We start from the raw sequence: 14,442 nt of genomic DNA on the forward strand, positions 1-14,442 counted from the left end.
CTCAACCACAAGTTCCTCATCTTCATCCTGTGTCTGGCTTGCAACTGTCTCAGAGGCAAGCTGACCTTGCAACATATATATATAAGTATATATAGACATATAAATGCTTATACTCAGCATGTATCCTCAGCCAGAAGACACTCTAATGAACTATGGCCTTGTTCTATCAACCATTCCCCAACAATAAGCCGCACCATTTTTGACTAAAATTTTGGTCTGAACCCGGAAGTGCAGCTTATAATCAGGTGCAGCTTATATATGGACAAAGAACAAAAAGTTGCTGTTTTAATTTGGAGGACAGGTGTCTGCTGAGAAAGGCAGGAGCTTCTCTTTGAAATGGAGAATGTAAACCTCCTCCCTCCAGATTATTATAATTTTGAAATCAAGGGGCTTTCAGGCAAAGATATGGGAATTAGGAATAACAGTTCTTTACTAGGGAAATTAAAATAGAAATACAGTACTACAAAGAAATAAACTCCAAACCCTGACAAAGTCAGAATACAACCTGACACCCTGTCAGTCAGGGTGTAGGTAGCAGTCCCATTAAATGGTGGCTGCAGTCCCCTTGTAGTGACAGATGTGGTTCAGTTGAAGCACTGGTCCTGTAGAAGGTGCAGTTTCCCTCCGGAGGTGCAGTGGTGATGTGGAGGAATCCTGTTTCCCTCTGGAGTCCAGTGGAGAAAGGGCTTACCTTAGTGTCCCAAAACCTCTGTTTTATCTTGGTAAGAAATGTTAGGCTCTTCCCCCTGGCTGGAGCAACTTCCAATGGGATAAAGTAATTTCATCAGTCACACAGTGGGACTCCATGGGCCATTAGCAGAAAACGACTGGCTGGAGGAAGGATGGGTTGTGAAAAGATAAAGAACAATTCCCTGCCTGGTTTCAATGGATGGCCCATTAGCAGAATATCTGCCGTTGAGATAAGGATCACTGCCCCCACCCTCAACAGATGGTGATAGAATAGACCTTTTATCACACTCTGTACTGTAACCCAAGATAGTTGCCGACACCCGGACGTGCACCTTATAATCAGGTGCAGCTTATAATCGTGAAATTCTTAATCTTTTTTTTTTACTTAATCTCTTTTTTTTTATGTAATCTTTTTTCTTTGGTTTTCTAATGAAAACATAGAATTTTTTTTTTTTCTACTGGGACATAACTTCATAAATCATATTCAAGATCAGTAAGCTAAACCATTCATTTCTAGGATATGTATCCTCACTGCTGAAGAAGTTTTGGAAAGTTAACCTGTTGGGAATTCCTCTCTGTACATGGGAGTAACATTTGTGAATGTTTTGTGACGTTCTCACCATCACCTTTACCACTCCCTAAAGTCGTAACAAACTGTCTTCATTTTGGTGAAGATTTTTTTATTTACAGTAATTTCACGATTATAAACCGCACCATTTTGACTAAAATTTTGCTCCCAAACCGGAAGTGTGGCTTACATTCAGGAACGGCTTATATATGAACAAATTTTGGAAATTTCCCAACCAGGAAGTCTAAACCAGCAGCAACCCTGAGCCAAGGTGGAGCCCGCCCAAACCCGGGCGGCGGCGGGGCAGTGGTGGCGCAACGGCAGCACAACCCAGCCCCAGGGGGAGTGGCAGCGGCACCAGCCGGGCAAGCCCATCTCCCTCCTCCTGGCGGCGCCGACCGGGCAAGCCCCTCTCCCTCTTCCTGGCGGCACCGACCGGGCACACCCCTCTCCCGCTTCCTGGCGGCACCGACCGGGCACACCCCTCTCCCGCTTCCTGGCGGCACCGACCGGGCACGCCCCTCTCCCGCTTCCCGGTGGCACTGGCCGGGCACGCCCCTCTCCCGCTTCCCGGTGGCACTGGCCAGGCACGCCCCTCTCCTACTTCCTGGTGGCACTGGCCGGGCATGCCCCTCTCCCTCCTCCCGGCGGCAGCAGTCAGGGACCTCCCTCCTCCCGATGGCAGCAGTCAGGGACACCCCTCTCCCTCCTCCCAGCAGCATTGGCCGGGCAAGCCCCTCTCCCTCCTCCCGGCGGCACCGACTGGGCACGCCGCTCCCCTGCCTCCCAGCGGCAGTGGCGAGGGGGGGGCTGGGGCCGTTCCCTGGCGGCCGCCCCGAGCAGGGCCAAGCCCGTAAACCTCGTGATCCCGCAATTCTATTACTAATTTGCAACTTTGTGAAAGTTGCACACGGATCCTCGCTGTGAACAAAAGTGTGGCTTACAATCTGGTGCAGCTTATTTATGGAGGAAAAACGAAACGTTGCTGACACCCCAGAAGTGCGGCTTATAATTGTGAAATTACTGTAATTATTGCTCTTCTTATAGAGTTAACATAACATTTTTCCTGTTTAAATGCATGAAAATGCCATCAAGAATAATCCATGATCTATAGGTGTTTAATTTCTGATAAAGCTTGCATTCCGTCCTTTTATATTCAATATAGTTCTACATTATGGGAAAAAATCTCTGAAAGTGAATGAGAATATGCTTGAATTATTTTTTTATTCACATAACTTTATAATTAAGAATAAAAAAACTCTTTCATGATGAGACACCACTTTCAAACTCATTCTTCCTGTTATTATTCCATGTAGTTTCTCAGTATTAGGACTATTTGTAACATTCTGGATTTTATGTTTGCATGTAATTTTTTATCCAGAATTTAATCAGCTATGTTTTTTCTTAAGACACTGATGTAGGAAGAGTAGCACTTGTGTGGTTATGACTTACTCTGAATTACAGTTAAAAGGAAGGAGAGAAAGAAAAGAAACCTACACTGCATCTTTACAGTTGTTTGAATTGATTTCTTGCATTTGCAGCACTTCTTCCTGTGATAGCTAGATGGATGCAGAAACAATCTGCCTGTCTAGAGATCTGATAGGTTTCTAAACAACATATATTGAATTGAGGGAGGTGTAGGAGATAGCTTACCTGGAATTACCTCCAGACCTCCCCAGTTCCCTGGAAAGAGGAGAGGAGATTTGCACTCTATTGGTGAAGTGGCGAGAAGAGGTGACAATGATCTGCAACTTCTGGGTCTTCCTTTGCCTTTTTTATCAAGAAAATTCATTCAACCTTCCAGTGCGGTATTTGCATTTGGTTCTTTGGCAGAGGGCCTAGTTTCAAAGCATGTTCATGTTTAGGTTTTATATGATACACTAGCAAAATTCTACTGAATAAATATGCAGGTAAGGAAAAAGGTATATCATTATGGTTTTTGCTAGCTAAAATTGAACAGTATTTTATTAAATTAAAAGAGTACTTATCCTGCAGGTACGCTGACTGCTTGTTTGCAGCAGAGCTATGTAATTAACTGGGGTACATCAAACTTCTAAAAATTAATGCAAATATAGTTTAATAATGAGTATCTTCATTTCAGGTTTCTGCACCTGACTGCAGAGATCACTGCTATGTTCTCTAGAAAAGTGTTTATGTGGAGTAAATTAAAGCATAGAATAAATTTTGAGGAATAATTCTGTTGTGGTGATTTGACCCTGGCTGGCGACCAGGTGCCCACCAAAACTGTTCTATCACTGCCCTCCTGAGCAGGACAAGAGAGAGAAAATATAGTGAAAGGCTCATGGGTTGACATAAGGACAGGGAGAGGTCATAGATTTTCCTGGATTGAAATGGACCCTAAAGATCATCAAGTTCCAACCCCACCGCCATGGGCAGGAACACTTTCCACTAGACCAGGTTGCTCAGAGCTCCATCCAACCTAGCCTTTGTCAGGAAAATTAATCCACGATGTCAGAGGTTTATGTCCAAAAAGGAGACAGAGGAGTCCTGTAACTTTATTTGAATAAAGAGAGAGGCCATGGGGCATTTCCCATAGGGTGTTTCAAATTGCTAAAGGATACAGCCTCCTTTTAATCCTAATTTCCAGACCACATTTCCCTTTCTCTTTCCCCATTGGCTGAGGTACTTGAAAGGTACAGACTTCCCGCATCGCCTAATACGGGGGGAAGAAGAAGCAGTCCTACCAGACACTGAAAAGATGCAGTCCGGGTCCCGAGCGGCGACAGTGAAAAGATCTGAAGAAAACACCTCTGACAGCGTGTCTTAGGTTGCAATACAGAATGTGACCAAAAGTATGTATTCTATCACCATCTGTTGAAACCAGGTGGGGCAGTCATCTTTATCTTTTCACAACCCATCCTTCCTTCAGAAAGATATCATCTGCTAATGGGCCATTGAGTCCCACCGCATGGCTAATAAAATTACATCATCCCAATGGGAGATGCTTCAGCTAGGGGAAGAGCCAAGCCTTTCCTACTTAGATAAAAAATGAGTATTGGAACACCAAGGCAACCTTTTTTCCACTGGATTCCAGAGGAAAACTGGACCTTTCCACATCATATTGGACCTTCGGAGGAAAACTGCACTCTTCTACAGGACCACTGATTCAACTGAACCACATCTGTCACTCCAGGAGGACTGTAGCCACGATTTAATCGGACTGCTACCAACACCCTGACTGATGGGCTGTCAGGTTGTATTCTGATTCTGTCAGTGTTTTGGGCATGTTCTTTGTAATACTGTATTTCTATTTTAATTTTCCTAGTAAAGAACTGTTATTCCTATTTCCCATATCTTTGCCTGAGAGCCCCTTAATTTCAAAATTATAACAATTTGGAGGGAGGGGGTTTCCATTCTCAATTTCAAAGAGAGGCTTCTGCCGCTCTTAGCAGACACCTGTCTTCTAAACTCGAACACAGTGTCAAGCAAACTCCCCGCCCCATCAGCAAACAGCAGGAGGCTTGAACGGGAACAGCAACTGGGAAGATCGTGGAGAGCGGCTCCGACCCCTCCTTGGCAAAATGACAGGTAGCAGGAGTGAAGGTATTGCAAAATTCTGCAAAGCCAAGGAGAACAAAAAAAACTATGCCTAGAGCCACCTCACAGGAGTCGGCAAGTGGAAGAAAAAAACCCAAAGAAAACAAATAGCACAGGTGTTGCAAAATCTACTTCCAGACAGCTTCAGATTATGAAATGCTCAGAGACCTGCCCGAGGCAACCCCAGGGTAGAACACAGAGGTTCCATTTCCTGGCTCCTGGGTCTTAAAACAGACCACAGAGATTTACTTAGGTAAGATATGCAATATACAATTTTTTGAGTCACGTAGGTCAACTAGGATATTCAGAGACAGCTCTTCACACTCAATCCACCTCTTGATGTACAGGGTAACCCCTCCTCCTTTCCTTCCTCTCCTGTCTCTTCTGAACAACCTATAGCCACCAATTGTTGCACTCTAGTAATGGGATTCGTCCCACCAAGTTTCAGTAATGGCAATGTCTCAGTTTAAGACAATTTAAAGGAGAACACTCTGAAATGAGTTGTCCCCCTTTATAGGCTCAAACAATCCCTTTCCACTAATAAGGAACAAATACAAGTAAATAAGTGGAAAAACAGTTTACTTACAAACGGGACAGAAACAGGCAAAAAATAACAGTAAATAACTGCTAGATACCAAACTGCTAAAAACTCACACCCCACCCCTACAGGAACAAAAAGAGACACTAAATGCCCTAAATAACCTTCCCGATATGACACCCAGCAGGAACGATCTTGGGCAAAGGGATAAGATGGCATCAGATCCCTCTCAGAAAGGCAGGAGCTTCTCGGAGCAGTTCCAGCAACAGATGAAGGCCTGACGACTCACCTAGGGTCAACCCTTTCCCCACGGCAAAGCACAACGGAGCAGGCATGGCAAAATTAAGGTGCTGGGCTGGGGGCACCTGGTGTTTTTGTTCCCTGTCTTGGCACTGTTGACAGTGACCTGGGACAGACTGGGACCTGTCGCTCTGCTCCTACCAGTGCGATGCCCGACTGTGGACAGGCAGTTACGGAATTCACCCTAAGGCAGCAACAGTCAGGAAACATTAAGTAAATAACCACCAGATACAAAGTGCTCAGTCCCGTGGATTCCCTGAAATAGAGACTCAAAAAAATTTCTCCCCACAACCCTAAAATGATGCCCTGGATTTTGTCTGCGTTGGTCAAAGGACAAAGGAAAAAATTGTGTCGGTCTTTTCCCAACCACTCCCTCCTCCATTGTCTTATCACTTGCTCTGCTTATCTCCTGACAACTGGAGCTCTAACTGGAGTTCTTTGGACCCAGGGGCTGAAAACTCACAGACGGATTTTGTATTCCCAGAGGCAGGGACAGTCAAGACCAAGCAGCTGGGCTTAATCCTCTTGACTGGCTGAAGCTAAATGGTGTCTTGAACTGTGGTGGGTATCATTGCCCTTTTCGCTCAGAGGTGCCTCCAGCTTCCTGAAATCACGAGAAGGAGGAGAGACCAAGACTGCAGCTGGAAGGCTTTTGCTGCTGTTTTCTCCTGGCATGGTGCCTCCAACTCCCCAAACTGGCAGAGGAGAAGAGACGAGCCTGGGGCTGCAACCGACATTGGTGCCGCTTCCTTTGTGCAATATGTTTGACCCTGTACTGTGAGAGGGAGAGAAGAGACTGCTTGGGCAGCTTTTTAAAAACCTGCATGCTAAAGAAAATTTCCTCCCCCCCCCCGCCAGTCCCTCGTTGCAGAGTCTTAAAGATACAGTAAAAATTGTTGGACCCGGATGATCTGGAATACCTTATCATTATGAAACACCCCCAAGAAAAGAGGAGAATATAACTTGTGCCCCAGATTCCCTTACCACCCTTCTCAAGGCCCTGAAGGCCTTAGTCACTCACCAATTACCGACACAGGCAAAACAGACTCAAATTGGGGAAAAAAATTCGTTTAATTTACTGCAAATCAAATCAGCTACCATTGTCTCTGACAGGCTCAGCCTTGGCCAGCAGAGGGTCTGTCTTGGAGCTGGCTGACACTGGGTCCATCAGATATAATGGAAGCTTCTGGCAGCTTCTCACAGAAACCATCCCTGTAGCCTCTTGCAAAACCTGGTCATGAAAACCTAATAGAACTGTAGCATGTAGATAATGATACCATTTAATCAAAAATATTTTATCATGTTACAGGCAAAATAAATTGAAGAGATTGAAACATAGAAGTATTATTTAATTGGAGAATATTATTTATTGAACATGTAAGATAATTCATCAAAATGTTACCTGTTTCAAGATGCTGGTTTTGTTTGTCAATGAGAAGACATTTATTGTAAAAGGATTTCTAATGTGCTATTAGAAAGTAAGACATTTTGAAAATATGTGATACTTTTTAATATGGAAAGCATATAAAATGATATAGTAAAAACTTGTGATTTTAACTTTCTGAGAGATTCCTTTAGGCATGGGGCATCACATCTGTATAGAAGGTTAAAATATGATTTGGAAACTTATTCTTGTGAAATATTTTTTAAAAACTCAAAAACTTATTTTGATAACAGCTTCCCTGTGGACAGTTATGACCAGGATCCATGTCATTCTAAAGAAATCCAGAGACATACAGTCAGCATAAATAATTTTTTTATAACTTTATTAGTCATTGAAATGTTAATGAAGTTCTTGTCCTTAAATACTTTCAAAAACCATTTCATAGAATCATAGAATCGTTGAGGTTAAAAAAGATCCTTAATATGATCAAGTTCAACCATTCCCCCAGTACTGCCAAGCCCACCACTAAACCATGTCCCCAAGTGCCACATCCCCAGTTTTAAATGGTGACTCCACCACTGCCCTGAGCAGCTTGTGTCAGGGTTTCACAATGCTTTCAGTGAAGTTTTTCCTAATATCCACTCCAGACCTCCCCTGACATAACTTGAGGCAGTTTCCTCTCATCCTATTGCTTGATACCTGGGAAAAGAAATTAACACCTATCTCATTATAAACTCATTTTGGTAGTTGTAGAGAGTGAGAAGGTTCCTCCAAATCTCCTTTTCACCAGATTAAACACCTGCAGTTTTCTCAGCCACTTCTCATAAGACTTGTGCTCTATACTCTTCACCAGCTTCATTGCTGCACTTTGGACGTGCTGCAGCACCTCAGTGTCCTTCTTGTAGCAAGTGGCCCAAAACTGAACACAGTATTTTAAGTTGTTTTTGAAGAGTTACATAGTTGGATAATATATCATTATTTGACATTTGCAAGGTAGTGTATTGGGTTTGCATGACAAGGTTGTGGTAGTGGGGAGAGCTATAGGGGTGGCTTCTGTGAGAAGCTGCTAGAAGCTTCCCCTATGTCCAGTGGAGCCAATGCCACCTATCTCCAAGACAGACCCATCGCTGGCTAAGACTTAGCCCATCAGTGATGGTGGTAGCACCATTGGGATAACAAATTTAAGAAGGAAAAAAGTTATTGCACAGAAGCAATTGCAGACAGAAGAGCGGAGTGAGAATATGTGAGAGGAGCAGCTATACAAACACCAAGGTCAATGGAGAAAGAGGGAGAGGAGCTGCTCCAGGCACTGGAGCTGAGATTCACCTGGAGTCTGTGGTGAAGATCATGATGAAGCAGCTGTTCTCCATGCAGTCCATGGAGGACCATGGGGGAGCAGAGATCAACCTGCAGCCTGTGGATGACTCTGCACTGAAGCAGGTGGATACCCAAAGGAATCTGTGACCCCCTGGGGGATCCACAGTGGAACAGCCTGTTCCTGAAGGACTGCTGCCCATTGAAAGGGACCCACGTTGGAGCAGTTTGTGAAGAACTGCAGCCCATGGGAAAGACTCACATTGGAGAAGTTTGTGGAGGACTGTTTCTTGTGGGAGGAACCCCACAGTGGAGCAGGGGAAGGAGTCCTCCCCCTGAGGAGGATGGAGTGGCAGAAACAATATGTGATGAACTGACTATAGCCCCCATTTCCACTGGGGGGAGGAGGTAGAGAATTGGGAAAAAGTTGACCCTTGGAAGAAGGGAGGGGTGGGGGGAAAGTGTTTTTAAGATTTGATTTTATATATTATCCTACTCTGATTTGATTTGTAATAAATTAAATTAATATCCCCGAGTGTTTTGCCCATGATGGTAATTGGTAAGTGATCTCTCCCTACACTTAAATCATGAACCTTTCTTTATATTTTCTCTCCCTTGTCCAGTTAAGGAGGGGAGTGATAGAGTGGCTTTGGTGGGCACCTGGTATTCAACCAAGGTCAACCCAACACAGGTAGATACAGAGAATAGTCTCATTTTTTAACCAGTACTGCATCTTCTACATACTGCGTTCTTGGCATGCTTCAGCCATAGATGGAGTGCTAGACCCCTCATCTCTTCAGGGTAAAAAAGTAGGAACTTGGTCACTTCAGTGTCCCAAAATGACCATTGATCCCACTGTGATGGTTTATAAACAATGCAGAAACATTCAAAATAGGAAGAAGGATAATTGCATGTCTTAAAGATCTTCCTGTCCATAAATAATGCTGCTTTTTCCATCCTCATTTGGAATTACAAATGAGGAAACAAGGGATGGAGAGATTGTAGTCCTCCTGTCCTGCCGGGACTGGACTTGTTGAGGCATGAGGATATATGATGTAGTGCACATTTCTGTGCAACAGACTTAGTCTTATTCATGGGTTCTTGTGCCCTGAAGGGGGTCTCATTATGTCTGACAGCAGCTACAGTGACACTTCCCTATAGTAGCTGTACCTTATACTCTTCAAAAAGTTAGAACAGTCCTCTGACATTATGACATTTCCCATGTATCATGTACTCTGAACATTAAACTGATGGAAGAGATGCATGCATCTTTCATGTTAAATAACTTTGGAAGGATTTTAGGAACTTTTAGGCATTTGTTAATTAGCACTCAGAATGCTTTATAGAAAAACATGGAATCATGATATTTTTAAATCTACATGTTTTCATTAGCAACTGATACATAACAGTATTAGAGGTTTAAACTTAAGTCTATGTGGTAGCAGGGTCTTTAGACTTTCTAACCCGTTCCCACCACATATTTTTCCTTTCCTCCCAGTAGGAGACATTCTTCTCAGGATGACTTTTGTACAGTAATGTCAGCAGCAGTATGAATGAAAAGAGCGGGTGTTCTGGTTTAAGACAGATGTCTGCCAAGGAAGGCAGTAACCTTCCTGGAATGGAAAAATTTGACCTCCTTCCCTCCAAATTATTATAACTTTGAAATTATTGGGCTTTCAGCAAAGATGTGGGAAAAGGAATGACAGTTCTTTACTAGAATATATATATATAAAACAAGGTAGACAATCAACAATGACAACAGTAACAACAACAAAACAGAAAAAAGCCCCCAATAACAGCCTTTTTTCTGCCCGTCAAGCAATTTCCCCTTTGGTGTAGTTACTACCACAACTGGCAAGGGGCGCTGGTGGCTTGTGTTAAGGCAGAGAGGCTGCAGTGACTGTCCTGCGGCTCCAGCAGACACTGTTCACTCAGGCAGCTTCAGAGGGCAGATGACACAAGCTCTGAGCCTCCCAGGGGTAATGGCAGCCCCGGGGAGAAAGAGAAGGTGGAGAGTGGGGAGTGTTTTGGTTTTCCCCTGGCTCACATGTGTCCTGTACAGTGTCCTGGCAATGGCAGCAGCAACCGAGGCTGCAGTAAGCAGCCGGGAGGTGGTCCCTCCGGAGAGAGGGAGGAGGTGGGGGCCCAGTTTTACCATGAGGCACCCATTCAGATGGTGAGGGTCTCTCCCAGCAAGGGCGGGTGCCGAAAAGTCCCAGTCAAACGGCCGCTCTTGTGGCTTACCAAGGGCAAGGAGACATAGCAAGGGAGGCTCAGCAGCAGCAGCAAGTCCCTTGGGCAGAAGTCTAGCACCAAAACCCCCAACCGTCTGCCCTACACGCCGGGCAAAGACTGCACCACACCCTGCTAACACATCCCTTGCCCTGTTCCCCCAGAACCATTCCAACAGTATGCCAAGGCCCTGGCTACACCTTTTGTCTCTTAATAAGGTTCATTTTCATTTCCTTTACAACAAATGGGAAAAAAATTATCTTAAGAAACTGAATCCCCATCACCAGGATTATCTAATACTAATCAGTTTGAGTCTCCTGATTCTGTGCTCCCAAAAAAAAAATTTAGTGTGTAGGATCATAGAGGTATTTGTCCTAGGTAGAGCCTTTATGGCTCTCCTGAAAGGAGCACAGATGAGAAAATTGGTCTACTGAGAGAAGGTAGTGCAAATAATGATGCCACTGTTGCCTGATCAAATTATTTTTGTTGAATGCTGAAAAGAGGGTGAGATCTTTAGGGTATTTTAAAATGGAAAAGGAAAGACTTTTAGATTCCAGATGTTTGATAATTGAAGCCCAAAACTGGGCAAGAAAATAAAACTGCAGTCCGATGGTTACAGAGCAGGTACAGTAATTTCACGACCATAAGGCAGACCGGACTATAAGGCGCACCCTCCAGGAGTCGGCAAAATTCGCAACTTTGTAGATCAGATAAGGCGCACCGGATTATAGGGCGCACTTTTTTTAGCAGTGAGGCTCCGCCCCCAGCTCCCTCCGCACAGTTGCTGGCTGAGGGTCCACCTCAAGCCGGCAGCCATTGGCCCCGGGGCCCGCCTGTACCTGGCAGGGGCAGTGCCGCGGGCCCCCAGGCCCGCCTGTATCTGGCGGGGCCGGGGCATGGCCGCCACCCCTCCGTGCTGCCTCTCCGGGGCCGGGCTATGGCCGCCGCCCCTCCGTGCCGCCTCCACGGGGCCAGGTGTGCCTCTGGAGGGGTGGCTCCACCTCCATGGGGCTCGGGCATGCCTCTGGAGGGGCGGCTCCGCCTCCACGGGGCCAGGGCGTACCTGTGTAGGGGTGGCTCCGCCTGCATGGGGCTGGGGGGTGCCTGTGTAGGGGCCGTCCCGCCTGCACGGGGCCGGAGGGTGCCTGTGTAGGGGCCGTCCCGCCTGCACGGGGACCGGGCGTGCCTCTGTAGGGGCCGTGCTGCCTGCACAGGGCCGAGGGGTGCCTCTAGAGGGGCCGTCCCGCCTGCACGGGGCCGGAGGGTGCCTGTGTAGGGGCCGTCCCACCTGCACGGGGCTGAGGGGTGCCTCTAGAGGGGCCATCCCGCCTGCACGGGGTCGGGCGTGCCTGTGTAGGGGCGGTTCCGCCTCCACGGGGCCAGGGCATGCCTCTGGAGGGGCGACTCCGCCTCCACAGGGCCGGGGCGTGCCCGCCGCTGCTCCGCCCCGCCTCCACCTGGCAACCATGGCCCTGCCGGTTCCCCCCATGGCTCGCAGCTCTCACTTCCGGGTAGGCAAATTTTTTTAACTTTGTCCATCAGATAAGGCACACCGGACTATAAGGCGCACTTCCGGGTTCCGGGGAAAATTTTAGTCAAAAGGATGCGCCTTATAGTCGTGAAATTACTGTATTTGTTTATTCAGTGCTGGGAGTGAGGGAGATCTCTCTGCCACAAAACTCACTCAATCTTCTTTAGCCTTCAGTTACATTTTAAAATCCTTCCATGCAACATCACAATTGCAACATATCATTAGCATGCTCATATTTGCATAAAACTGTCATGGTTTTACAACAGTTTGTTGCTTTCACACATGCATCAGTTCCTTCTGCGGTGGTAGTCTTCTGGTGGTCTTTTGATGAAGACTTCTGTAATCTTCCTCACATTTGATTTTTTTACCTCTATCTTCAGTGCATGCCTGGTGCTTCTTGTTTTTCAGTCTAACTTGTTTTTAGCTAATTTTGCAGTTTGCAAGTTCCATTAAAGCTTGCTCTCTTGCTTTTGATGACGCTTGTTATTTCACTGGCTTTGTTATCTTGCATGCTTTACCTGCACATCTTGTTACAATATTACTTGTGGTTAACCTTTTGTTGCATACCACTTAGGTTTCATAATAAGTGAGCTCTTAAGTATTATTTACAGATAATATTCAGTTCAGAAAAAAAAAAATCTTACTTAGGGAAATAAACATGTTTATCTTTAGTATTATTAAGTAGTTGTAGACTGGCCAAAACAGGTTTCTCAAATAAGTATACAATTTGCTTGAACAGACTACAAATATTAGATATTGTGAGATGTTACCTAGTGATTTGTGTCATTATGAAAATACACTATGGGATCAATATAAACAAGAATATTGATTCCAAAGTAAAGCATGGACATGAGACACAGGAAAATCTAATGATTTCATTATATTTGTTTAAATAACTTAGTTGTAAATTGTTAATTTTTGTTTTATTATTTCTTTTCACTATAATCATGAATTGTATCCACTTTTATGTATAAAGTAGATATGAACTTGTTTGGACATGAGCAGGCTTGTCACTGCTGGTACCTGCTTGCTAGGAGTGTAACCTGAGAACATGTTCAAGCCTTGTCCAGACCTGGTGGGGGCTTGTAGCCACTGCTGTTTAGGCCCTAGCCAACATGTTCGGGCTTGCTCGGACTTGTACCCCAGCACGGTGGGCATGTAATAGCCCACCAAGAAACTGCCTATAAAAGGGGCAGTGACCAGGAGTAAGGTTGACGTGTTGACAGAGCACAGACTCCCCGTGTCCCCAGCATTGGCTTGCCTGTTCCTTATCAACGAACTAATAAATTGCCTTATTGATTAACCTACCCGATTTTGGTGAGTAAATTTATAACAATATGGATATAACTATAGCTATAGAATAATCTGGTAATTGTTTGCAGGATACATTAGACTTACTTTCTACTGAGTTACATATTTCCCTCCCTGAGGAGTCTTATTTTTTATAATTAGGGTTTTACATCTTATTTAGGAAGACCGTAAGATGGGGGAAATTTAATTTTTTTTATTAACAATATTTCAGGTATGGTTGAAAAAATAAATTGAAGCTTTGACTTGACATGTCTCTTTTTGAGAGGCCATTGTATTAGTATGACTGAAACTATGGGAGAAACAAAAACTAACTCTCCTGCATTTTTAGTGTTAGAGAATCAAGGCATTACTTTATTCTGACCAGGATGTTGTTCTGGACAGGATGTGCAACAGAAATCATTTCATCCACACATTGCCCGGGTGTACAGAGAAAATCATTCCATGACACATTACTCTTTGCTAGATTTTTCACATACTTATACAGTCAAAACCCAGAGAAATTCATTGGTTTGATGTTCATTGGACCCAAGTTACACATTTCTTGGTATTTGGTTTCTTATCACTTACAGATTTATTTGCCTCCGATGCTAATTTGGTCCTCATTCCTTGGTTCTCTTATCAGTCTTTTCTGGACCAGGTGTCTCTGACCATGCTAGGGATGATGTTTGGAGTTTATGGTCGTTAATGGTCGTAATGGTCGTTAATGGTTGTTATCTTTTGTGTATCTTCTGTGCTACTCCCAGTCACTTGAGATGTTAAACTAATCATGCATGAAGTGATGAAACAGTCATTTGAAAAGAAACTTCAATTCCCTTACCCCGGGGCAAAGGCGAACAAGCCTGACTAAAGTTACAAAAAAATGTTAAACCTTGTATCATTTTCAACATTAGGACAACTATACATAGTAGACAGTTTATGTAGAACATCTCAAATCAAATTTGAGATTAAAAAATAATTTAAATTCATCTACCATTTCATCAGTACAAAGTGATTTATTAATGAATGGCTTTTTTTCT

At 44.5% G+C, this 14,442-nt stretch overlaps 1 protein-coding gene across 5 annotated transcripts in view; it reads left to right on the plus strand.

The window, feature by feature from the left end:
* LOC117005020 (kinesin-like protein KIF2A) overlaps positions 1-14,442 on the plus strand; it is a 126,000-nt gene that overhangs the window by 91,240 nt on the left and 20,318 nt on the right. The window lies entirely within an intron of this gene.

The sequence above is a fragment of the Catharus ustulatus genome, chromosome W (assembly GCF_009819885.2).
Source record: "Catharus ustulatus isolate bCatUst1 chromosome W, bCatUst1.pri.v2, whole genome shotgun sequence".
Lineage (NCBI taxonomy): Eukaryota > Metazoa > Chordata > Aves > Passeriformes > Turdidae > Catharus > Catharus ustulatus.